This window comes from Xenopus laevis, chromosome 5S (genome assembly GCF_017654675.1).
Source record: "Xenopus laevis strain J_2021 chromosome 5S, Xenopus_laevis_v10.1, whole genome shotgun sequence".
In the NCBI taxonomy this organism is placed as follows: Eukaryota; Metazoa; Chordata; class Amphibia; order Anura; family Pipidae; genus Xenopus; species Xenopus laevis.
Genome location: NC_054380.1, coordinates 13,155,121 through 13,179,237, shown reverse-complemented (window position 1 = coordinate 13,179,237; position 24,117 = coordinate 13,155,121). Strand labels below are relative to the sequence as shown.

Sequence of the window (24,117 nt, the reverse complement as noted above, 5' to 3'; positions counted from 1 at the left end):
CGTAATCCCTTCCTCCAGTGATTTTACTGGCATGTCTGGGGTTAATCTGCTCATAATCCATTTTACTGGCATGGCTGGGGTTAATCTGATCATAATCCATTTTACTGGCATGGCTGGGGTTAAACTGCTCATAATCCATTTTTACTGGCATGGCTGGGGTTAATCTGATCATAATCCATTTTACTGGCATGGCTGGGGTTAAACTGCTCATAATCCATTTTTACTGGCATGGCTGGGGTTAATCTGATCATAATCTGTTCCTCCAGTGATTTTACTGGCATGTCTGAGGTTAATGTGCTCAATATCCATTTTGCATTGATTTTACCAACATGTCTGGAGGGGCTGCACTGTGGGAGGAGCTTCCCTTTCACCTTTGCATGACCCTGGGAGGTTGGTGACAGACAGCAGATGGGCTTGTGTTTGTGGGATGAATTCCCCACGTACCTCAGGCCGCCTGTCACTGTTCAGAATAAAAATGTTCCTTCTGATGGAATTATCACAGAAGGAAAATCAGATGTGAATAAAATAAAAGTTCCCGACGAGGATGGGATTCGAACCCACGCGTGCAGAGCACAATGGATTAGCAGTCCATCGCCTTAACCACTCGGCCACCTCGTCACATGCTTCCCCCTCCCCTCACAGTCTCCTTCTAAATCCGAAATCACACAGTGACGTATCTGACACGCCCACACTCCAAACCTGCGCTGCTTTACTGCAATGGGCCGTATCTGTGGCGCTAAATAGAACTTTCCTCTGAGGTTCCTGCTAAAACGGAAGCAACACGCACATTCGCTGGACCGGGAAGAACAGTGCAAAAAAATAAATTATAAAACGGTGTCGTTTCCTATGATTCGTGCTGTGTGCATAGTTCACCAGAGGGTGTCGCTCTAAGCAGAGGGTTGCCTGGGATTCTCAGCCTGTGTAAAGCCTAGCCTACCCCTAGATGTCGCTGTAGGACAGTATTAAACTTGGGCATGCGCATAGACAACTAGATGTCGCAATAGGCTGACAGTTCACCGCTAGAGGTCGCTGTAGGACTGTATTTGTAGGCACACTAGACGTCACTGTAAAATAGTATTTCGCAGCATCTGCCACGAGATGGCGCTACGGGATGACATTCCTCATTTATTTGCTGTGGAAGCGACACCAGCCTGGGGTTACCGACTGATAAATTGGGCTGTGTCTCTCGGTATACACGGACCTGACTCCTGCACCCCCTGCATTTATTGGTCAGAATCCTCCCCCGAGGAGCCCCTGGTACTCATGTAAACCAATTTGCAAATGCAAATATTTGAACAATTATGAAACCGCCGCCAGCCACAACATGGCTTCCACTAAAGCTTTCTGCCAATCGCTTATTTACCGGAAGTTGCTGTCCAGCCAACCGACTGACGCTTATGCCCGGAGGGGCGTGGTTTATCATTCACAACAATAACATTGCGACACAAGGGCCATTTACATAGAGCAGCGAGGAACGCGTGGCGGTTGCCGTGGTTACGTCGTTTTTCTCGCGCGCTTAGGAGCCCAGTGGGAGGAGCTTGGGAGTTAGTGGCGGCGCTCGGGTCTCGCGCGAGTGCCGGGGGGGAGCTGTGTGTGTGTTGAAGTCACCGAGTGCCGCGGAGTGGGACCGGAACTGGAGGGAGGAGGCGGCCCCTGCGGCTCATGGTAAGGGCGTCCTTCTGTTTTCTTGTTTGAGCCCTTTGCCCGCAGTTCTATTCGGAGAGGCACCTGTGCCATCTTTCTCTGACCCCCCCCCTCACGTTTCCATTCAATGGTTTCACCACCCTGATTGTGATATCCGGTGTATTTGCTTTTTGTCACATCCCGCCCTTGGCTTCACTTGCACAATTGCTCCTCCCCTCAGGCTTCATTATTAGCAGCCTCCCCTCAGCCGTATGAAATAATGGTTTATACACAACAATAATCTTGTGAAACATCAGTCACTGCCAATTGAAATCTTCCATCCCAGTTTTAAGAGAGTCTCCCCCCCCCAAAACATTGCTTTTGTTTTGCCTAATGAAAGAGAGTGTAATTTTAAGCAACTTTCCAAATATACTTTAAATACAACTTTCCACCAATTCCTCAGATATAGCGATGGGCCAGTTAATAGTGAATTCTGCACTGAAATCAATTTCTCAAAAGAACAAACAAATGTCTTTATATTTAATTTTGAAATCTGACATGGGGCTAGACATCTTGTCAGTTTCCCAGCTGCCCCCAGTCATGTGACTTGTACTCTGATAAACTTCAGTCACACAGTCACTCTTTACTGCTGTACTGCAAGTTGGAGTGATATCACCCTTCCCCCCCCCGGTAAATTTAGGGTAAAGACACACGTGGAGATCCAGCAGCAAATCACCTCTTCTTCGGGCGACTAATCTCCCCGCTGGCTAGAATTTAAATCACTGGTGGGATGACATTCCTTCAAAAGGAAACTTCGGGCGACTTCGGAAAACGAAGCGCTCCGAGTGCCACCCCACCGGCAATTTACATTCTAGCCAGCTGGAATTCAGTTCGAGGAGATTAGTTGCCTGAAGAAGAGGAGATTTGTCGCCGTGTGACTGAATCTCCACATGTGTCTCTGCCCTAACTGACTTCAGTCACTCTTTACTGCTGTACTGCAAGTTGGAGTGATATCACCCCCGCCCCCAACAACTCCCTAACACAAGATAACAGCTACCTGGTAGATCTAAGAACAACACTCAATAGTAAAATCCAGGTCCCATTGAGACATATTCAGTTACATCGAGTAGGAGAAACAACAGCCTGCCAGAAAGCAGTTCCATCCTAAAGTGCTGGCTCTTTCAGAAATCACATGACCAGGCAAAATGACCTGAGATGCACCTACACACCAATATTACAAATAAATAAAATACACTTGCTGGTTCAGGAATGAAATTTTATATTTTAGAGTGAATTATTTGCAGTGTAATTTAGAAATAAAAACTACATCCTAAAAATCATGACACAATCCCTTTAATCTATGCGGTTGCTGTTAGAAGTCCTATATACAACTCTCTGGTCTTTGGTTCTGCTTTCGGAAACCAGGTGACTAATTGAAATGCCTTTTTTCTCCAGGTCTGTTAATTCGCAGGCTTGTGCTGTATTGTTTCTGGAGTCAGAGCCCAGAGAACAGCACCGCTTTTGATTATTAATTACATTTTCCAATGTGAATAAAACTGCTGCAAATGTTTAATATAAATTGGAGAGTTGTTTAGAATCACATTTTAATTTTCAGGTGATTTTGGGTATGTGGTGGCGTTCCCCTTTATAACAATACTCAGGACCACTCCTGCCATGAGACAAGGTGCGGCAAAAAGCAAATTGTTACTTTAAGAGCCAAATTTCCTGGTTTTAACCAGACGTTCAGTTCCATTAGTGCAGAGAGCACTGTTCGCTCATTCCACTAGCAATGTGGCCCTTCTCTGATGTTAATGTGAGAGGGGGCGGCAGCAGCCCCAGGATCGCCCCTGACAATACTGCTTCCCAATTATTCTTTTCTACTCAAAGCAAGGTCTACTATCTATATAGTAATTGCAAACATAGCGATTTGTTCCCCGAAATCACCCATCTTTAGACGTAATGCTAAAGCCAGATAAGAATGCAGCCTCAAAATAAGCCGTACAGGAGAGTGTGGGACCTATTATTCAGTTATGCTCAGGACCTGGGGTTTTCTGGATAAGCAATTTTCTGTAATTTGGATGTTTATACCCAAAGTCTACTAGTCACATAAACATTATATAAACCCAATAGGCTGGTTATGCTTCCAATAAGGATTAATTATATCTTGGTTTAGATCGAGTGCTAGCTGCTGTTTTATTACAAAAATCCAAATAATCCACATTTTTTAAATAAAATGTGCATTATTTGGGCCTTTCAGTAACTTGGAGCTTTCTGGAAAATGGATTTCCAGACAACGAATCCCATACCTGTACTGGATTCCACAAGTTTGCGCTAGTAGATGACTAAAATGTGGATTATTTGGGTCTTTCTGTAATTCTGAGCTTTCCGGATAAAGGGTTTCCAGACTATGGATCCCATACTGGATGCCAGGGTGTGTAGTAGTAGTAGATGAGTAGCGTGGCACTGAGCTATGGGCAAGTCTGCGCTTTCTCTGCGGTGTCAGGGCTGATATGTTTAATGGTACAGCCGGGTGATTGCATTATTGGAATGTAGAATGGAATGCGCTTCTCCTGGTGATCCAGGTGATGGGATCTAAATTTACGCTGCAAAGATACATCAGACTTAAATAGATACTGACATGTAATATTACTTTTCTATTCTCCACAGGACAGTACTGTAGATGGTGGGTTTTCTTTAACTCTTTGTCCTGCTGGTTTTTCTGCCATGCAGTTGTCTGGTAGGTGGAAAGATTTTGGGGGGGATCTCATCTAACTACAGGTTTTGGCCCATTCATATTGGCATGAAGGAGGCATTGTTACATGAACCAATAACCGCTGCCTGTAAGCGCTAGGAACTAAGTAGTGATGTGTGGGTCAAGAATTTCTCGACCCGCACCGGACCCTAACCTGCCCCCTCCCGAACCGCACCCTGCCCTAACCTGCCCACTCCCGAAACCTGACCCCGGCCCACTCCTGCCCTCTTTTTATAGACCCACGCCCATCCGCCCTGCAGTGATGTCACAAAAGGGGCGGGGCAGGCGGAAGCCTATAAATTTTGGCGCTGGAAGCTGACCCGAAGATTTTATGCAGGAGTTGGCCTGACCCGTGGGTTTCGGGTTGGCCTGCACATCACTAGAGCCAAGATCAAACTACCAGCTCCTGCCCAATTGGTTTAATGGTAACCCAGGTTTGGGACCTGTTATTCTTGGGACCAGGGGTTTTCTGGATAACTGATTACAATTACAGAGAAAAAAGGAAATAGTTTTTTAAACATATGGATTATTTGATTATAATGGTGTCTTCGGAACACAGCCTTTCTGTAATTCGGAGCATTCTGGATAACAGGTTTCCCATACCTGTAGTTACTGAAAAAGGTATTGCTATATTCCTATGGCAGGGTTTTGTCTTGCTCCTTATAGATGTGTTTTTTTTAGTCTGATGGCACACTCTGCCTTGCCTCGGGAAATCATCTTTCTTTGTGCTTTATCTCCCCCCCCCAAGGCTTGGCTTTTCATGTAAGAGTAACAAACTCTTGCAACAGTTTAGGCCTCTTGTAGGAAGTACTGACAAACTGCCCGGCAATTGTATTCATTTTATAAAAAAGGAAATCTGCTCTGGGATTTCCACCCATTGCTCTGTGTATGTAGCTTCTGCCAATCTGCTTTGTGTTCAGTTGTTTTCAGTACAGTGATTACGGGATATTTGGCCTTTGGAGAGGGGGCAGAGATTGCACCAGAGCAGTATAGGGAAAGATTTAATTTTACTTTCACAGTTATGTGGTCCATTTTCCCCCAGCTTTAGGTCTTAAAGGAGTGATTTAACAGACAGAGTTCTCTCTTTTGCTTCCTCACTTCTTCCTGTTAGAGCTGCACTATTCCTGGTCAGGTGATCTCTGAGGCAGCACACAGACCATCACAAAATGGTGGTTGAAGGCAAGAGCTGTAAAAGGGCAATATTTACTTAAATATATATTCCAATTTGATAAGATTCTTTAATATGTCACTTAATTTGAAATAAACTATCAAATTTTGGGGGTTTAGTTTTCCTTTCATTTGGATCTTCATAAGTTGTCTACTAGAAAATCATGAAAACATTAAATAAACCCAATAGGCTGCTTTTGCTCCCAATAAGGGTTAATTATATCTAAGTTTGGATCAAGTACAAGCTGCTGTTTTATTATTACAGAGAAAAAAGAAATCATTTTTAACATTTTGGATTCATTCATTATAATGGAGTCTATGGGAGAAGGCCATTCTGTAATTCATAGCTTTCTGACTAACAGGTTTCCAGGTAACGGATCCCATACCTGTATACCCTATTCCTAGCTACTTTGCCATTGGTCTTCAACGTTTTTGTCATAGTTATTTATTTATTTTTAAATCATTTGCCTTCGTTTTCTACCTCGTTCCAGCTTTTAGATGGAGCCCACTGACCCCAGCAGAATAAAAACGATTTCTCTCGGAGGCTACAATTTTATTGTGATTCTTGCTTTTTATTACTTATCTTTCTATTTAGTCCCTTAATTACATTCTATTTTGACCTTCAAACATATTCCAGTCTCTCAGTCATATTACTGCCTGGTTGCTAGGGTAAATAAGACCCTAGCAACCAGATAGCTGTTGAAGCACTAAACTGGAGAGCTGATGAACAAAAAGCCAAATAACTGAAAAAAACACACAAACAAATAAAAAATGAAGATCAATTACAATTTCTCTTAGATTATCTTTACGTCATACTGAAGGTTAATTTAAAGGTGAACTAACCCTTTTAATTATTTGCATATTTGTGCACAGATATATGAAACATCACCTGCTGTCCACACAATTGGTAAACTGTCTTTTATGTAGCATAATTATTTACTTTGATCTGCTTCTCTACTTAAATTCCCGCTGCTTTGTACAGGTAATTTTGGATATCTGAAAATGACATGGTATTGCTGGACCTGTAATTCTTACTTTATCTGTGCCAGAATTATTTTCAGTGGATAATCTCTTATGCAAGTTTGCATAGGCACTTATTGATGGTGGGAAATCTATCGGTTTTCTTTAAGTTGCGCACATTTTTGTGTGTCACATTGATGCATTTTTTTTTTTCACTTTTTCTGCCAGTTTGTTAATTTTCCACTGAAATAGCAGACTTGCCTACATTCAGCTGTCTGTAATCTGTAATTGGAAGTCTCAGATTTCTCAGGTCTGTTAGTAAGGTTCCATTCCTAGATAAAATCTAAAATCAGTATGTACTGGTATAGGATCCATTATACAGAAACCTATTATTCAGAAAGCTCTGAATAACTGGAAGGCCACCTCTATTTTATAGAAATAAATTAAATTTTGGAAAAATTTTCCTTTTTATCTGCAATAATAAAACACTACCTTGTACTTGATCCAAATGAAGGTATAATTAATTCTTATTGGCATAGACATTGACATATAATTAATCTGTTTTAGAAGCAAAAGCCAATTCTGGATTACAGGTACCTATATATATTTCATGAGTTCTTTGCAGGCAGATATTGGGAGTGGAGGGGGAGCTTTTTTCCCGTGCTCATGAGCAGAATTTGGGCTATGTCACATGGGTTTTTCTAGGTCCAGCTATTAATAGAGCTTAATACAGTATGTCATTAATATTGCCAAAAAAACAGTATACAAAGGAGAAGCATAATGTCAGATCCTTTGTCATATCTGCCATAGTCTTTAAACCTTAAGAGGGGTCGGCTTGGGCCAATAGAACAATGGTTTTCAGAGTTGTTTAGGTTTAAAGGGGATTTAAACTCAAAAAAAAATAAAATTCCATTTTTACTTTCTTTAATGAAAAAGAAATCTATCTCCAATATATTTAAAAAATGTGTACTGTTTTTATAAGAAACCTGACTGTATGTAGTAAAATTCCCCCTTCATTTTACGTACTTTGACTTCTGTGGATAGGAAACTTCAGACGGTCCCTGACTGCTCTGCTGGGAAATGATCATACGTTCAAACGGCAGGGGGGAGCCCTCCACCTTACTTCCCAGAACTTGAGCAGCTTTGTTCGTTTCCCTGTAAAACAGCTGGCAACTGTGTAGAGAAATGTATCCGCAGACCCAGTGCAGTCTGCATATTCTGATTATTAATCAGTCTTGCTATATTGCCTTCTATGGCAGATATTATTTGACTTGTGCTGTTTTGATCATTTATGATGATCCCTAAGCAGCCCAGACCACACAGAGCATGTGCACAGTCTTGGTCTTGCAAAGATGTTTAACAAAGTTACAAGATGGTGAACCCCTGTGGCCAACTTTGAAAGCATAAATTATTTGTTTGATTAGGCTTCTGGTGCAGTAAGCTCATGTTTATTTTTATTATACAAAAAACAGCATTTCTAGTCTTATTCCATTTTAGACATTAGTTCCCCTATAAGTCCCCTTTTTAGCTGCCATGAAGCAGGACAGGACTGCTGATTACAATGGGGATCAGATAGGATCTGTGCAGCCACTGGGACAGAATGCTCTGTTATACAGATAGCTAGAATCTCAGCCATAAAGCAGGACAGGACTGCTGCTTACAATGGGGATCAGATAGGATCTGTGCAGCCACTGGGACAGAATGCTCTGTTATACAAATAGCTAGAATCTCAGCCATAAAGCAGGACAGGACTACTGCTTACAATGGGGATCAGATAGGATCTGTGCAGCCACTGGGACAGAATTCTTTGTTATACAGATAGCTAGAATCTCAGCTGCCATAAAGCAGGGCAGGACTTACAATGATCAGATAGGATCTGCGCAGCCACCATGTAAATGATATCTTTCGATGTATGGTTTATGGAAACATAACCTTTGCCTAAATGTCCTTTGTATTATAAAAGAAAACATAATCCACATAGAATTCAACGCAACACTATTTTAAGTCTGTGACAAAAGTAATTAATTGAGTGTACAAACAGGAGAGAGCCTGCAGTGAGAGGGCCCCTTTAAGCTTATGTATACATTCTATTCTGAGTGTCAGACTGGGAAGGGCAGAATGGTTCATCTTATACAATGATGTTTTACTGGTTCAGATGGTCCTCCTTTCCACCTTGCTGCTAAGATTGTTAAATATTTACTATTTGTTTCCTAGGAGCCCACAATATCTGATATTGGCCGCATGCCTGCTGATTTGCTTCTGTGGTTACTTTGACCCTCGCATACCTGAGGATACGCCCTGGAAATTCCTTAAAGGTATTTCATGTTTGTTCCTTTTTATAAAGCAGCCTGTAATCCGATGTCGCACACCAGCATTGGCTTCTAATGATCATCTCTGCTGAACATTTAAGTATGCCTGTTTTTCCCTTCTTTTGTAGTTATATCGTTTTCTTCTTTATATTTGTTTCACGTCATCGGATTCTCTTCAGCAGTTACATATTGCTTTTTCTTCTGTGTTTTCTGTTTTTGTCCCTTGCAATCTGAATGTATAGCCGATAAACAAGAAACAGCCATAATAAATATTAGCCAGTTTTGTGTAATCATTGTACTGTGGATCAATGAAAATAGACTATCCCTGTGGCACACACGTGATATTGGCATGCATGCTGTTTATTGTGATTATTATGAATGATATACTTCCATTCTACAATTCTGGGTATCCGATATAACGATGGCTAGATTCTCTGCCATAAAGCAGGACAGGACTGCTGCTTGAAATGAGGATCAGATAGGATCTGTGACACTGGGACAGAATGCTCTGTTATACAGATAGCTAGAATTTCAGCCATAAAGCAGGGAAGGACTGCTGCTTACAATGGGGATCAGATAGGATCTGTGCAGCCACTGGGACAGAATGTTCTGTTATACAGATAGCTAGAATCTCAGCCATAAAGCAGGGAAGGACTGCTGCTTACAATGGGAATCAAATAGGATCTGTGCAGCCACTGGGACAGAATGCTCTGTTAAACCCACTCCCTAACATGGCCCTGCTCTACCATGCCTTCTTAAAGGAGACCCAAACGCTCATTAATAAAAAACCCTACCCCACATACACCCCCCCCCCCCAGCCTATGTGTAATCCTCTGTAATTGCCCCCAAGTCTTTGCTTACCTGTCGTTGAAGATTCAGGGCGACATCTTCTTCTCTTTGGTAATCTTCGAGTCTTCTTCCAGAGCTTCGGCAATATCCGTGGCTTTCGGCACAATGCGCCGATACACCACTCTCTTCCCGACGATTACCGAAGAGAAGAGGATGGCGCTCATGAAATTCGATGCCCTGTATCTACTTATCTGTTATCTACTGTGTATCCTGTGCTTAAATGGCTGCCCTCATGGCTACACAGCAGCTTGTTTATATAAACTATAGTAGTACTTATCTGTTATCTACTGTGTATCCTGTGCTTGAATGGCTGCCCCATGGCTACACAGCAGCTTGTTTATATAAACTATAGTAGTACTTATCTGTTATCTACTGTGTATTCTGTGCTTGAATTGCTGCCCCCATGGCTACACAGCAGCTTGTTTATATAAATTATAGTAGTACTTATCTGTTATCTACTGTGTATCATGTGCTTGAATGGCTGCCCCCATGGCTACACAGCAGCTTGTTTATATAAACTATAGTAGTACTTATCTGTTATCTACTGTGTATCCTGTGCTTGAATGGCTGCCCCCATGGCTACACAGCAGCTTGTTTATATAAACTATAGTAGTACTTATCTGTTATCTACTGTGTATCCTGTGCTTGAATGGCTGCCCTCATGGCTACACAGCAGCTTGTTTATATAAACTATAGTAGTACTTATCTGTTATCTTCTGTGTATTCTGTGCTTGAATTGCTGCCCCCATGGCTACACAGCAGCTTGTTTATATAAATTATAGTAGTACTTATCTGTATCTACTGTGTATCCTGTGCTTGAATGGCTGCCCCCATGGCTACACAGCAGCTTGTTTATATAAACTATAGTAGTACTTATCTGTTATCTACTGTGTATCCTGTGGTTGAACAGCTGCCCGCATGGCTACACAGCAGCTTGTTTATATAAACTATAGTAGTACTTATCTGTTATCTACTGTGTATCCTGTGCTTGAATGGCTGCCCCCATGGCTACACAGCAGCTTGTTTATATAAACTATAGTAGTACTTATCTGTTATCTACTGTGTATCCTGTGCTTGAATGGCTGCCCCCATGCTACACAGCAGCTTGTTTATATAAACTTTATTAGAGTTGCTGAAGCAAACAAATCATTGTTACAAGGGATGAGCGATTTTTTTGCTGAGTTTCACCACAGAAATTGTGATTCCAATGGCAAAAAAAAAAAAATTGTCGACCATAGACTTTAATGCATTGTGACAAATTATCGCCTGTGGCGAATTTTTGGCAAAGTAAAACAGGTCAAATTCACCCATCCCTTATTGTTATGAGTGCAGGCCAACAGTACATTATATTTTAATTGATTTAATACACTTTCATTTGTTGGTTGTTACCGTACCTTTAATACACTTATCCTGAAAATGCACACATAACATTATCTGCACTGAAACACCCTACAAAGAAACTGGTTTATTGATTAAAATAAATAGAACACCTATACAGTAAACAGCTAAATCAATTTATTATTGTAGTTGTTTCTTGGTCCTTGCCGAAAGAGAGGTAAAAACACATTTTATATTACAGAGAGTTCAGCAATACGGCAAATATATAAATTCTAGATTGAAAATATTCTTTTGCCCCCATGCTGTATGCCATCTCTTGTCCATATGAATGAATAAAAGTGAGCCGAGTATATTCTGTTCCCTGTTATTTCCCTTTATTATTATGTGCCACGCAGCTGCAAACAATAGAGGTAAGCTCATTTTACGGTCTAATATATGGAAGGATAAATGCTATTAATAGGGTATATTGCCCATTAAGGTTTCCTGCCTTTCAATAGACGGCTCACATCTGGAAATAGGATGCAAACCGAGACGACGATGGTCGTAACATTTTCACCAGCTCAATTCAGGGGAATTCTGAGAATTTCCGGGTAAGAGCATATTGTCTGCCAGGGCCTTCAACTGTTTTATGGGCAGAAAGTAAAAGGCAGCGGAAGTTTCAAGCCTCTATTCATTTTTTTTTTTAAAAGGTAAGTTTTATTTCGTTTTAAACATACACACATAACAGACAGTCAAGCAGACCGGTTCATATAGATTATACATAGGTACATAAAATCGGCTGAACGTACAAGTCAACTACAAGCACCATAAAAGAAACATTGCTATGAGACAATAATGGACTTCTGGGATAATCGAACACCCAAGGGACCTCATCAAGAATGCCTCTATTCATTTTTAGCAAAAATACTAATAATGAGACTGTCCCTTTTCTCAGAGCCCCTGTTCAACCTTGCTGGATGCTGCTCAGTCTCCTATCTCTCTTTCCTGCTGATGCAGGATGGGCAGTGTTTTCCGGATCCCACGGGAAACAAGTTAAAGGGCTTTGCCAAAGAATGGAAAACAAGGAAGGAAATCATTGATGTTTCAACGGACAGATCAGAGGAAAAACAAGTAGGGTGCAAGTCGATCGAATTTGATTCAAAGTATTTTCAAAAAAAAGTGCACCAATTGATTCCAAATAGGTTCTAGGAGGTCCCCCATAGGCTAAAACATAAATTTGGCACGTTTTAGATGGCGAATGGTCGAAGTCAAGAGCCATTACAAGATGAATTTCAATATTTGAATTTTAATTTTTTTTTGTTTCAAATTCAAATCGAATTTGGACTATTCCCTAGTCGAAGTTCACAAAAATAGCTCGAATTCGAATTTTCAAAAAATCTGCCCCTTTGTCATAGGCTAACTAAACAGAGCTCAGTACACAATATTTAAAAGAGTGCACCAATCTGGGAGCACTTCCCATTAATGAATCAAATTTTTACAAAACAATTTTTGTTCTTTCCTGAAAGATGTGTACAGATCACGTACCTTTATTTGTACCTCTTCTCGGCTATATTGTCCACATATGCACAACATGCTTGACCAGCTTGTAGGATTTTTTTTTTTTACCTTACTGGCTGTTAGTTAAATTGGTGGTTCACCTTTAAGTTTACTCTTAGGGGCCCATTTACTTAGCTTGAGTGAAGGAATAGAATAAAAAAACTTCGAATTTCAAATGATTTTTTTGGCTACTTCGACCATTGAGTTGGCTACTTTGACCTACGACTTTGAATCAAACTAAAAATCGTTTGACTATTCGACCATTCGATAGTCGACCATTCGACCATTCGATAGTCGAAGTACTGTCTCTTTAAAAAAAAAACTTCGACCCCCTAGTTCGCCACCTAAAACCTACCGAGGTGCCATGGAAGGTCCCCATAGGCATTCTAACAATTTTTAGGTCGAAGAAAAATCCTTCGATCGATGGATTAAAATCCTTCGATCGAATTATTTGCGGTAAATCCTTCGACTTCGATATTCGAAGGATTTACATTCGGCAGTCGAATATCGAGGGTTAATAACCCTCGATATTCGACCCTATGTAAATCTGCCCCTTAGTATACTATAGAATAGCCAATTCTAAGCAACTTTTCAACTGGTCTTAATTATTTTTTCTGAAGTATTTAATTATTAGCCTTTTTCTTCGGACTCTTTTCGGCTCTCAAATAGGGATCACCGACCCCATCTAACAAAATGAATAATGTAATAGTATTGCCTATTCTTATTGAAATCAGTGCATCGTTGCTAGGGTAATTTGGACCCTAGAAACCAGATTGGAGAAACTGGAAAGCTGCTGAATAAAAAGCTAAATAACTTAACAACCACCAGTAATAAAAGGTGAACAATCTATAACATAGGCCAGATTGCCCTCCAACTTGACACTTATCTGACCAAGCTCCAATTAGCTTTTGTTTGGGATGGATGTCATGTTCAGCCAATGGCTCAACCTTTATGCTCCCAACACTTAGGGGCAGATGTATCAAGGGTCGAATTGAAAAACTGAACTTTTAAATTATAATTTCGAGGTAATTTTAGTGTACTTCAACTAGGGAATAGTCCAAATTCGAATCGAATTTGAAAAAATAGAAAATCTAAATATTGAAATGTATCATGTACTGTGTCTTTAAAAATTCAACTTCAACTATTCACTTTGAATCGAATTTGATCGAATGTTACGAATTCGATTCAAACAATCGAATACAGCACACCCGAAGTTAAAAAATGAAATTTTTTTTTTTAAAATAAAGTTCGGTTGGTCTTTTTTTTATTTGAATTTCGAGTTGATGGGAGTTTAAAATTACTCCCATCAACTCGAAATTGCACCCTTGATAAATCTGCCCCTTAGAGACACATTTATTTCTAATTCATGTGAGTTTTTAAAAACTCCCCTAAACTCCCATAAATCCAACAATCAATTAAAAAAAAAATCAAATTTTTTAAACTTGGATGAATGGAATCGACTAGAAAATTCAAATCGAATTCGATTCAAATTTTAAAAAATCTTATCGGAGAAAGAACTTGTATGTCAGGAAGGCTGCAATAAAATACCTGCCGGGGCCGGTATTACAAATTTACCGGCAATGTAGCTGCCAGTAAATTTGTAATAAGATCAAAAGGAGCCCTCGGCCTGTCCCCAATTCCCTGCAACTTACCTTTTCTTTTGCCTCTTCTAGCGTCCGTGGGTCTCCGTTGTGTGGCCCCGCCCCTTTGATGTCACGCCCGCCCCTTTTGACATCACATCCCACCCATTTGAGGCCCCGCCTCCAGCAGCCGGTAAAATTTTTTATAAAAGGCGGCAACCCTAGTTCTTAAAGAGCCAGAGTATGATAAATCTCGAAAATAGAATTTTTTTTCAAAAAACTCAAATCGAATTTGAATAACTCTACCCCTTAGAGTAGCCAAGTTAGAAGCCCTTGTATTGCCGACTTTGCTACCATTTCTGATCTGAAGGATGTAGCAGAGTCTCATGTCAGACAGGAAGAATGCTTTGCCACAACCCAAAATTCATTTTTTTTTATCATATAATTTATTTTTTTCTATAAAAAGTAATCAAGTAAACCACAATTATTTTCACAGGCTATTTAAACTTCAAAATAGCATTTTTTAAGGATTTGGAACGCTCTCAGTGTTGGCATGCTAGTGCAACTTGAACCTTTTAAAATCACTTGCACATTAGCTAACAAATATAAGTATATAAGGATTTTTTTTGTTTGTTTTGATCTAATGGATTGCAAATGTTGCTTTGTTTTTTATTTTTTTGGTAAAATGGAAAAAAAAATGGAAAACGTTAGCTTTTTCTCTTTTATCAGTTGCTTTCTAGTTTAATGTGATGCCAGTTTCGGTTGTCTTTTGTTAGTTTTGCTTCAGCCGTCAAACAGCTGTGCTGGAGGCCATGACTATGCATGCGTCTTTATTTTGGCAAAAGACAAAATTAATATTTTGCAGCAGTTTGCTGGGGTTAGGAAACCATATCCTATTCATTACATGTTGCATCCAAGTATTTCTGCCTGGAAAACGTATCTCAATACAATAAGTAATGTAGTAATCCTAGCGGTGTTATAAGAACAGTTGTATCTAATGCTGGGAAAAAAATAACAGTCAAGCTGTTCTAAAAAGATAACACTTAGTTGGCCGTGAGGACGGGCAACTCCGATGACCAACTCATTCTTTGGCTAATAGAACTTGGAGCATGGAGAGTCCTTACTAGCTTTTAGCTGGATGAGCCTGCACCATACATTTAAATAATGACTCCATCTTTAGAATTGAGTACAAGCTGTTGATATATTTGTGTTTTTTGGGCCATGGCAAACTCTATTGGCATTTTTCAGTCTCTGGAGAAACCCCAAGATGAGGACACACAGCTATTATTTGCTTGAGTGGAATCCCTCACTAGTGCCCAGGGCTTTGGTCAGTACATAAATCCTTCTATGCCGACTCCTCTATTTTTAAAGGAACAGTAACACCAAGAACTGAAAGTGTATCAAAGTAATTAAAGGAGAATGAAAGGTTAAAATTAAGTAAGCCTTATCAGAAAGGTCCACCTAAATATACCAGTGAACCCTCAAAGTAGCGCTGCTCTGAGTTCTATGTCAAAAGAAACATTGCATTTCTTTCCTTCTGTTGTGTACTCATGGTATTCTGTATCAGTCTTCCTGCCTTTGGCTTAAAAGGAGAACTAAACCCCTTTGGCGCTATTATCCCTCCCCCTCCCCTGTGTTGTCCCTCCTCCCCCCTGGTCTACCCCCCCCTGGCAAATACCTCTAAGTTGCTACTTACCCCTCGGCGCAGGTCCTGTCCACGGAGCTCACAGGCCCCATCTTCTCCCGTGCGGTCTTCTACCTGGATTGCCCGGCGTTTGGTGGCGCATGCGCAGTAGGAGCATTTGCAGGTTCAGCTCTACTGCGCATAACACCATTGTATTGGGCAGGGCTTATCTGTTATGTAGCCTGTGCCTTTTTTCGAACTTGAATGGCTGCCCCCATGGCTACACAGCAGCTTGTTTATATAAACTATAGTAGTACTTATCTGTTATCTACTGTGTATCCTGTGCTTGAATGGCTGTCCCCATGGCTACACAGCAGCTTGTTTATATAAACTATAGTAGTACTTATCTGTTATCTACTGTGTATCCTGTGCTTGAATGGCTGCCCCCATGTCTACACAGCAGCTTGTTTATATAAACTATAGTAGTACTTATCTGTTATCTACTGTGTATCCTGTGCTTGAATGGCTGTCCCCATGGCTACACAGCAGCTTGTTTATATAAACTATAGTAGTACTTATCTGTTATCTACTGTGTATCCTGTGCTTGAATGGCTGCCCCCATGACTACACAGCAGCTTGTTTATATAAACTATAGTAGTCTTTCTGAAGCAAATTCACAGCTTTTACTAGTGCATGCTAACAGTATATTATGTGTTAATTACTTTAAAAAAACTTTCATTTTTGGTGGTACTGTTATTTTAATTCACTAATGTATTTTCCATGTTGATTGAAAGAAGTGCACAACATACACAGCAATTTTTAACTGCCAAGGCTCAAAAATATAAACCACATCCGTTAGTAACTCTAAACCAAAATCAACGTTAAACTACATAAACCAAAAAATGGACAACATAAAACAACTTTATGTATTAACTGAACCTGGCATATAACTATAGAATCATTGTTACATACAATCCACAAAGTCGGTGTCAGTACATTTTTGGTGACACCGACTCCAGATACCCAAAATTGCTTCTGACTCCACGACTTTGATTCCACAGCTCTGCTGGTGCCCTGGTCTCACATTGGCATGTCCTCATAGGGTTGCCACCTGGCCGGTATTTTACCGGCCTAGCCGGCATCATGTTCCCGCCCCCCACCAGCTGGTAACGTTTTTTAGAAAAGGTGTCACCCATAGCAACAAGGGATGCACCGAATCCACTACTTTAGGAAAGGACTGAATCGAAACCATCTTTTGCATATGCAAATTAGGCTAAGGAAGGGTTTAAAAGAACCACTCGCAGAAATACCAACTATTTCCTTGTTCATGTGGTACAAAAGTCACTTGCTTTTACCACACGCTTGGATTTGACCAAATCAGAATCCTCCTGGAAAAGGCTGAATCCCAACCAAATCCTGCATATGACGAGAACTACCTAAATATCCAACCTGCCATTTATTTGCACGGAATCCATTGCTCACTGTGTTTTTTGACTGAAATTCTGCCTATCTCTGTTGATCAGATTCGATTCAAGTAAATGCTGCTTTCTCAGTACAAGTATGGGACTTATTATCCAAAATGTTGGGGACCTGGGGCTTTCTGGATTTTGGATCTTCATACCTTAAGTCTACTACAAAATAACATAAACATTAAATAAACCTATAAGAGATGGCTCTGCTTTCAATAAGGATTAATTGTATCTTAGTTGGGATTAGGGTTGCCGCTTTTTTATTGTGCGTAAATGGGCAGGGAGCGGGCCGGTGACATTGGGGGCGGGGCAGGTGTCGTCGTGGGAGGGGTTTTCTGGTGCAGTTGGGGTGGGGCATGTCATTCACTTCAGTGTCCTGTCCGGAATTTCCTAATTTGGAAATTAGAAATTTTTACATGGGCAGCCCTTCCAAAAACCGGGCTGTCCGGACAGATGGCAACCCTATTTGGGATTAAATACAAGGTACTGTTTTCGTTTTATTATTAAAGAGAAAAAGGAAATCGTTTTTTAACATTGTGGATTATTTGGATAAAATGGAGTCTGTGGGAGATGGCCTTTCCATAATCCGGAGCTTTCTGGATAACTGATTTCCAGATAACGTTCGATTCCCACTAACCTCGCGATAATTTGACGGATTGCACTGAAATGCACTTTTTGAATGCGGCATTTCCCAGGCCAATAGAATCTCAATAGAATATGTCAGGCCAATAGAATCTCCCTCACCATAAATAGCCAATGTAAACCTAGCACAAATTCACCGATAACAAGTGGTTAATGGCTGCCAACAAAGCTATAGACAACTGGTTTGCATTTACAGGACTCCCAAGGATTTATATTAAAAAAGAAAGTTCCTTTGACATGTGGCTCAGACATGAAGAAAATCACTAACAGAACATCTGTTATCAGTTAGCTGGGAGGATAGACCAACGGGAGGAAAGATTATTTTAACCAATGAAAAAGAAAATCAATTTTGCAAGCAGTGAGCCAAGGGGATGAAAAAGCCTTCAGCACATAGTTCCTCATCTCTAAATCTGTCCTCTGTAATGAGCACCTGGTTAATAGGTGCAAAGAATAACAGAGCACTGTCTGTTCTGCAAGGTCACAGGGCAGTTGTTTGATCTAAAAACAAACTAAGTATTTCGGTCTGGGCGCACTTCATTATGTCCGTGGTCTTCCCCCTGCCCCTGAATGATTCTAAATTATTTATTTAACATTATTTATATGCTAACAAAGAATTCATATATTTCGTAGATTCCAAACGTCTCTTCCCAAATCTGAAAGACCAGCCTTTGTACAGATCACGGGCAGATGGGCCTAAAAAGGCAGAAGGAGTTCAGGCTTTCAATTCTTTTGCAACATTTTACAATGTAAATAGTTTGTTCCTATTACAACACTATTTAAAGTAGGTTTTATTCTCGTATGCTATTGAGCAGAGTTTGATGGAGGCCTTTGCCTATCCATTAGACAGTATAATATGAATATAGAGCATCTCTGTAGATTTGTATTTATACTAGATAATGCTGTTGCGTGCACAGTGCATTCCTTCTGTGCACACTTTAAATCAGGGGTCCCCAACCTTTTTTACCCGTGAGCAACAATCAAATGTAAAAAGAGTTGGGGAGCAAGTATGAAAAATGTTCCTGGTGGTGCCAAATAAGGGCTGTGATTTGCTATTGGTAGCCCTTATGTGGACTGGCAGCCTACAGGAGCTTCTGTTTGGCAGTACACTTGGTTTTTCTGCAACTAAAACTTGCCTCCAAGCCTGGAATTCAAAAATAAGCACCTGCTCTGAGGCCACTGGGAGCAACATCCAAGGAGTTGGGGAGCAACATGTTGGTCACGAGCTACCGGTTGGGGATCACTGCTTTAGATAGATAGATAGATATACATACAGGGCCGCCATTATAAATCACGGGGCCCCGTACAACACTGGGCCCTGCCCACCCCAAGCCCCACCCACCCCAGATCCCGCCCACCCACACCACAGTTAAGACCACACAGATATCAGCGCTAAAAAAGTAACACCCCCCCACGCACAAGTTATGAAAAACATTGGTGTCAGGGCCCCACATAAGTTTTTTTAAAAAATCATTGGTCGTCAGAGCCCAGCATAAAAGTTTTTTTTAAAAAAAACCTTAGTGCCAGGACACCCCCCCCCCCCCCATACAAGTTAAAAAGAAACATTTGGATCCCAGAGAATATTTTGTGACTTCAGGTGTTTTCGCGGCTTCTGGACTTCAACTTCGGCTCCTTTTGTGACTTCGGGTCCTTATGCGGCTTCGGGGCTTCAACTTCGGCTCCTTTCGTGACTCTGGGTCTTTTCGTGGCTTAGGGACTTCAAGTTCATCTCCTTTTGTGACTTCGGGTATTCTCGTGGCTTTGGGACTTCAACTTTGGCTCCTTTCATGACTTTGGGTCTTTTTGCGGCTTCAGGACTTTAACTTCGGCTCCTTTTGTGACTTCGGGTCCTTAGGCGGCTTCGGGGCTTCAACTTCTGCTCCTTTCGTGACGCTTTTGGTCTTTTCGCGACTTCGGCTCTTTGGGACTACGGCAGATGCAGCACAGCATCAGTGCGGTCAAGGACGATATGAATGGGAGCCTGTCACCACTATTTGTTGGACATCACTTTCATACGATTGTTGTCATGACCAGAACATCGTCTGATTTGTTCTTTTACTACAGTATCTGAATGGTTAGTGGCAGGTGAGAACATTGCGACATCCGATCGTTTGTCGGATATGAGGCTAAAATCTGCACGTCTATAGCCAGCTTTAGGCCAGTGTTTCCCAAACTGTGGGCAGTGACCGGGGGGCCCAAAACTGACAACCAGTTAGTTTTTCTAAAAATATTTTTTCTATTTGCTTTCCTTACTAACCCTGGTAAGCCAGCCTTGCTGATATTTGAAGTGATCACTTATTTCCCAGCAATACAAAAAAAGTGTATCTTTCTGCTCAAAAAAAGGAATTGAAAGAACTGGCCCTCACAGTTGCACCTTCCCATATATAACTTCCGAATTGATTTATATATGGGAAGGTGCAACTGTGAGGGCCAGTTCTTTCAATTTCTCTTCCTTTTTTGTATATAGTTATTTGGCCTTGCACATCATACACTGTGTTTGATGGTTGGTGCTCCCCAACACCCCACTTTTTCAGATCTTTCTGCTCATCCTCGCATCATGCTGTGATTTTAGTTTCCTTATTTCCCCCACATTTTAATGGTTTAAAGGACACGAAACCAAATCAAACCTCAGAGTGCATTAGCACTGCAAGCTCTTCTCTATATGGTTTTAAGTAAACGCTGCCTTCACGATCCATAAAACACATTCAGGGACCTTCACAACACTGCGCAGGTTTTTAACCCTTTAAGTGCCACAGAACGTAGAATCTACGTTCTGTGGATCAAAGGACCAAAGTGCCACAGATCGTAGATTCTACGTTCTGCAGCACTTCCGGGTTTGCGAGCGGAGGAGCGGCTGTTAGAGCCGCTCGCTCCGCTCCTTCACGATCCCCTGCCCCTAGACAACGAGCAGAGCAGGGGATCGTGTGGCCCCTGGGGCGCGATCGCCCAGGGGCCCCAAAGCAGCAGCAGGGACGCGTTTCCTATGCGTCCTGCTGCTGCCTGCACTGCACTTCCGCCCAGCTCCGCCCCCCCATGGCTGCTGACCGTTGGAGCTGGAGATCTGCTGCGTGGGACCCTTTCTCATCGATCTGATGCATCTACCCCAGGTAAGTGTAACATTTACACACACAAAAACACACAAACACACCAACACACACTTATTACAGTAATATACACTTACATTCACACACACTCACACATAGATTTTTGGGGATTGGCGGGGTCACACACACTCACAGCACCCATGTACACTTGCACACGCGCACACGTGCAAATAACATGCAATTTACCCGTTGTGCACACGCATATGTACATATATGGCTTTGTGGCTTTTTTTTTTTTTTCTTATCGCATCGTATCTTTTTGGGCTAAAAAAAATGTTTTATTGCCGTTCCGAATAGCGTATTCGCTAACCGTACTGTGCAATAGCTTTTGTATGTTATTTTGGTGGTTATATTGCAATTTTGGGTATTTTGGTGCATTTTTAGCCATTTTATTGAATTTTTAGCCATTTTATTGCATTTTCAGCTCTGCATTTGTGTTTACTGGGGTCTCTGTACTGTTAGGGGGGTCTAATGTCGCATATTACACACACCGGGTGCTTATATTGAAGCAGCCAGCGCGCGTCAGCCGTGAAAATGTATATACACTATTGTCATTTGGGGGTCTCTGTGCGCCACATAGTTTGGTATATCTAGGCATATTGGGCATCAAAGTGTTCAGTAGACCCCTGGCGTTCATATTCAGGATGTTTTATGCTGATAAGTTACGAAATGTGGGGCATATAATGGGGTAAAATTCAAGCTTTGTGACGATTTTCAGAAATTTGATAAAAACCGTTATGTTCAGCATTGCTTTGCAGTTTGGCAGTTTGCAGTAGAAACACTTATTTACCCATATTGGATTCGTCAGAATGTGTACTTTCTGAAAATATATGGTTTTCTGGGGTCTCTGTACTGTTAGGTGGTCTAATGTCGCATAATACACACACCGGGTGGTTATATTGCAGCAGCCAGCGCGTCAGCCGTGAAAATGTCTATACATATTGTCATTTGGGGGTCTCTGTGCGCCACATAGTTTGGTATATCTATGCATATTGGGCATCAAACTGTTTAGTAGACCCCTATGTTTATATTTAGGATGCTTTATGCTGGTAATGATACATGGACAATACGATGCTGGAAAGTTGAAGCTTTGAGGCAATTTTCAGAATATTTTACCAAAACCGCCAAATTTGGCAAAGCCTTGCGACTCAGTAGTTTGGAGCAATAAGGCATGGGTACCCATTTTAGATTCTGTAGAATGTGTACTTTCCAAAAATGTATGGGTTTGGGGGGTAAACATATATTTCTGTGTTTTTACCCCACAAAAATGCAGTCAATGTGTTGATCTTTCATTAGCTGAAGTTACCCACAGGACTATTTGTATGCGCTAACTTCATTTTGGGGCCTCTAACTGCCAGATACTTTGGTACACCTATGAACAATGGCCACCAAACTGTTCGGAGGAACCCTGGCAATCATATTTAGGGTGCTTTTTTTTGGTGCGTAACGATACATGGGTGATATGGTGCTGAGAAGTTGAAGCTTGGAGGCAATTTTCAGATATTTCACCAAAACCGACAATTGTGGGAAAGCCTTGCGACTCAGTAGTTTGGAGCAATAAGGCATGGGTACCCATTTTAGATTCAGTAGAATGTGTACTTTCCAAAAATGTATGGGTTTGGGGGGTAAACATATATTTCTGTGTTTTTACCCCACAAAAATGCAGTCAATGTGTTGATTTTTCATTAGATGAAGTTACCCACAGGACTATTTGTATGCGCTAACTTCATTTTGAGGCCTCTAACTGCCAGATACTTTGGTAAACCTATGAACAATGGCCACCAAACTGTTTGGAGGAACCCTGGCAATCATATTTAGGGTGTTTTTTCTTGGTGCGTAATGATACATGGGTGATATGGTGCTGAGAAGTTGAAGCTTTGAGGAAATTTTCAGATATTTCACCAAAACCGACAATTGTGGGAAAGCCTTGCGACTCAGTAGTTTGGACCAGAAAGGCATGGGTACCCATTTTATATTCGGTAGAATGTGTACTTCCCAAAAATATATGGGTTTTGGGGGGTAAACATATATTTCTGTGTTTTTACCCCACAAAAATGCAGTCAATGTGTTGATTTTTCATTACCTGAAGTTACCCACGGGACTGTTTGTATGCGCTAACTTCATTTTGGGGCCTCTACATGCCAGATACTTTGGTAAACTTATGAACAATGGCCACCAAAATGTTCAGAGGAACCCTGGCAATCATATTTAGGGTGCTTTTTCTTAGTACGTAATGATACATGGGTGATATGGTGCTGGGAAGTTGAAGGTTTGAGGCAATTTTCAGATATTTCACCAAAACCGACAATTTTGGGAAAGCCTTGCGACTTGCGTAGTTTGGAGCAGAAAGGCATGGGTACCCATTTTAGATTCTGTAGAATGTGTACTTTCCAAAAATATATGGGTTTGGGGGGTAAATATATATTTCTGTGTTTTTACCCCACAAAAAATGCAGTCAATGTGTTGATTTCTCAGTAGCTGAAGTAAAGTCCTGAACAATTTGGATGTGCTAACTTCATATTGGTGTCTCTAAATGCCAGATACTTTGGTAAACCTATGCATAATGGGTATCAAACTGTTCAGTGGACCCCTGGCAATCATATTGCAGGTGCTTTTTACTTGGTACCTAATATAGTTTGGGATATGCGGAGCAGCAAAATAAAACCTTTGAAATGATTTTTCAAAATTTTGAATTTTATTTTGAAAAACCGCTATGTTCAGACAAGCTTTTCTGTTTGGTAGTTGGGAGTAGAGAGACATAGTTACCCATTTTGTAATCGGCAGAATGTGTACTTTTCAAAAATGTATAGTTTTCTGGGGTAAACCTATGGTTTCAGGATTTTTTGCCTTGGAATCTAAAGCATGCCGTTTTCTGCCTTAGTGCTTTCAAAATTCAGTAATATACTGCCGGGAGTTTTTGCTGTACAGAAATCCTAAATCTCCCTAAAAATATACATATCTGGTATTGGCACGTTCGAGAGACATAAGGCTTTCCAAATCAGTTGGATTTTCATCTGTAAAATGAAATATTTTTCTGGTATAAATTGATATACGATGAAAAATGGTAATTTTTCAATTTTTTTTGGTATTTAGCACAATAAATTTTTTTGCACAGGTGGAAATACTTGAAAACTCAGGTAGATTTAGAAAGCTCAGTTTCTACCGAA

General features: G+C 40.9%; 1 protein-coding gene and 1 non-coding gene across 4 annotated transcripts in view; one reads left to right on the top strand and one right to left on the bottom strand.

Annotated features, from left to right (window-relative positions):
- Positions 1-536: 536 nt before the first annotated feature.
- trnas-gcu lies at positions 537-618 on the bottom strand. Its single transcript has one exon. It is a non-coding gene; the product is annotated as a tRNA-Ser (tRNA).
- Positions 619-1,450: 832 nt separating this feature from the next.
- disp1.S (dispatched RND transporter family member 1 S homeolog) overlaps positions 1,451-24,117 on the top strand; it is a 99,298-nt gene continuing 76,631 nt past the window's right edge. Inside the window, exons 1-2 of one of the 3 annotated variants that reach the window (XM_018264964.2) lie at positions 1,451-1,665; positions 8,717-8,817. The gene's annotated coding sequence lies outside the window, so the exon portion shown is untranslated. Of the gene's footprint in view, positions 1,666-8,716; positions 8,912-24,117 lie in introns of all 3 variants that reach the window. The other 2 variants (XM_041564241.1, XM_018264963.2) reach the window with 2 other exon arrangements.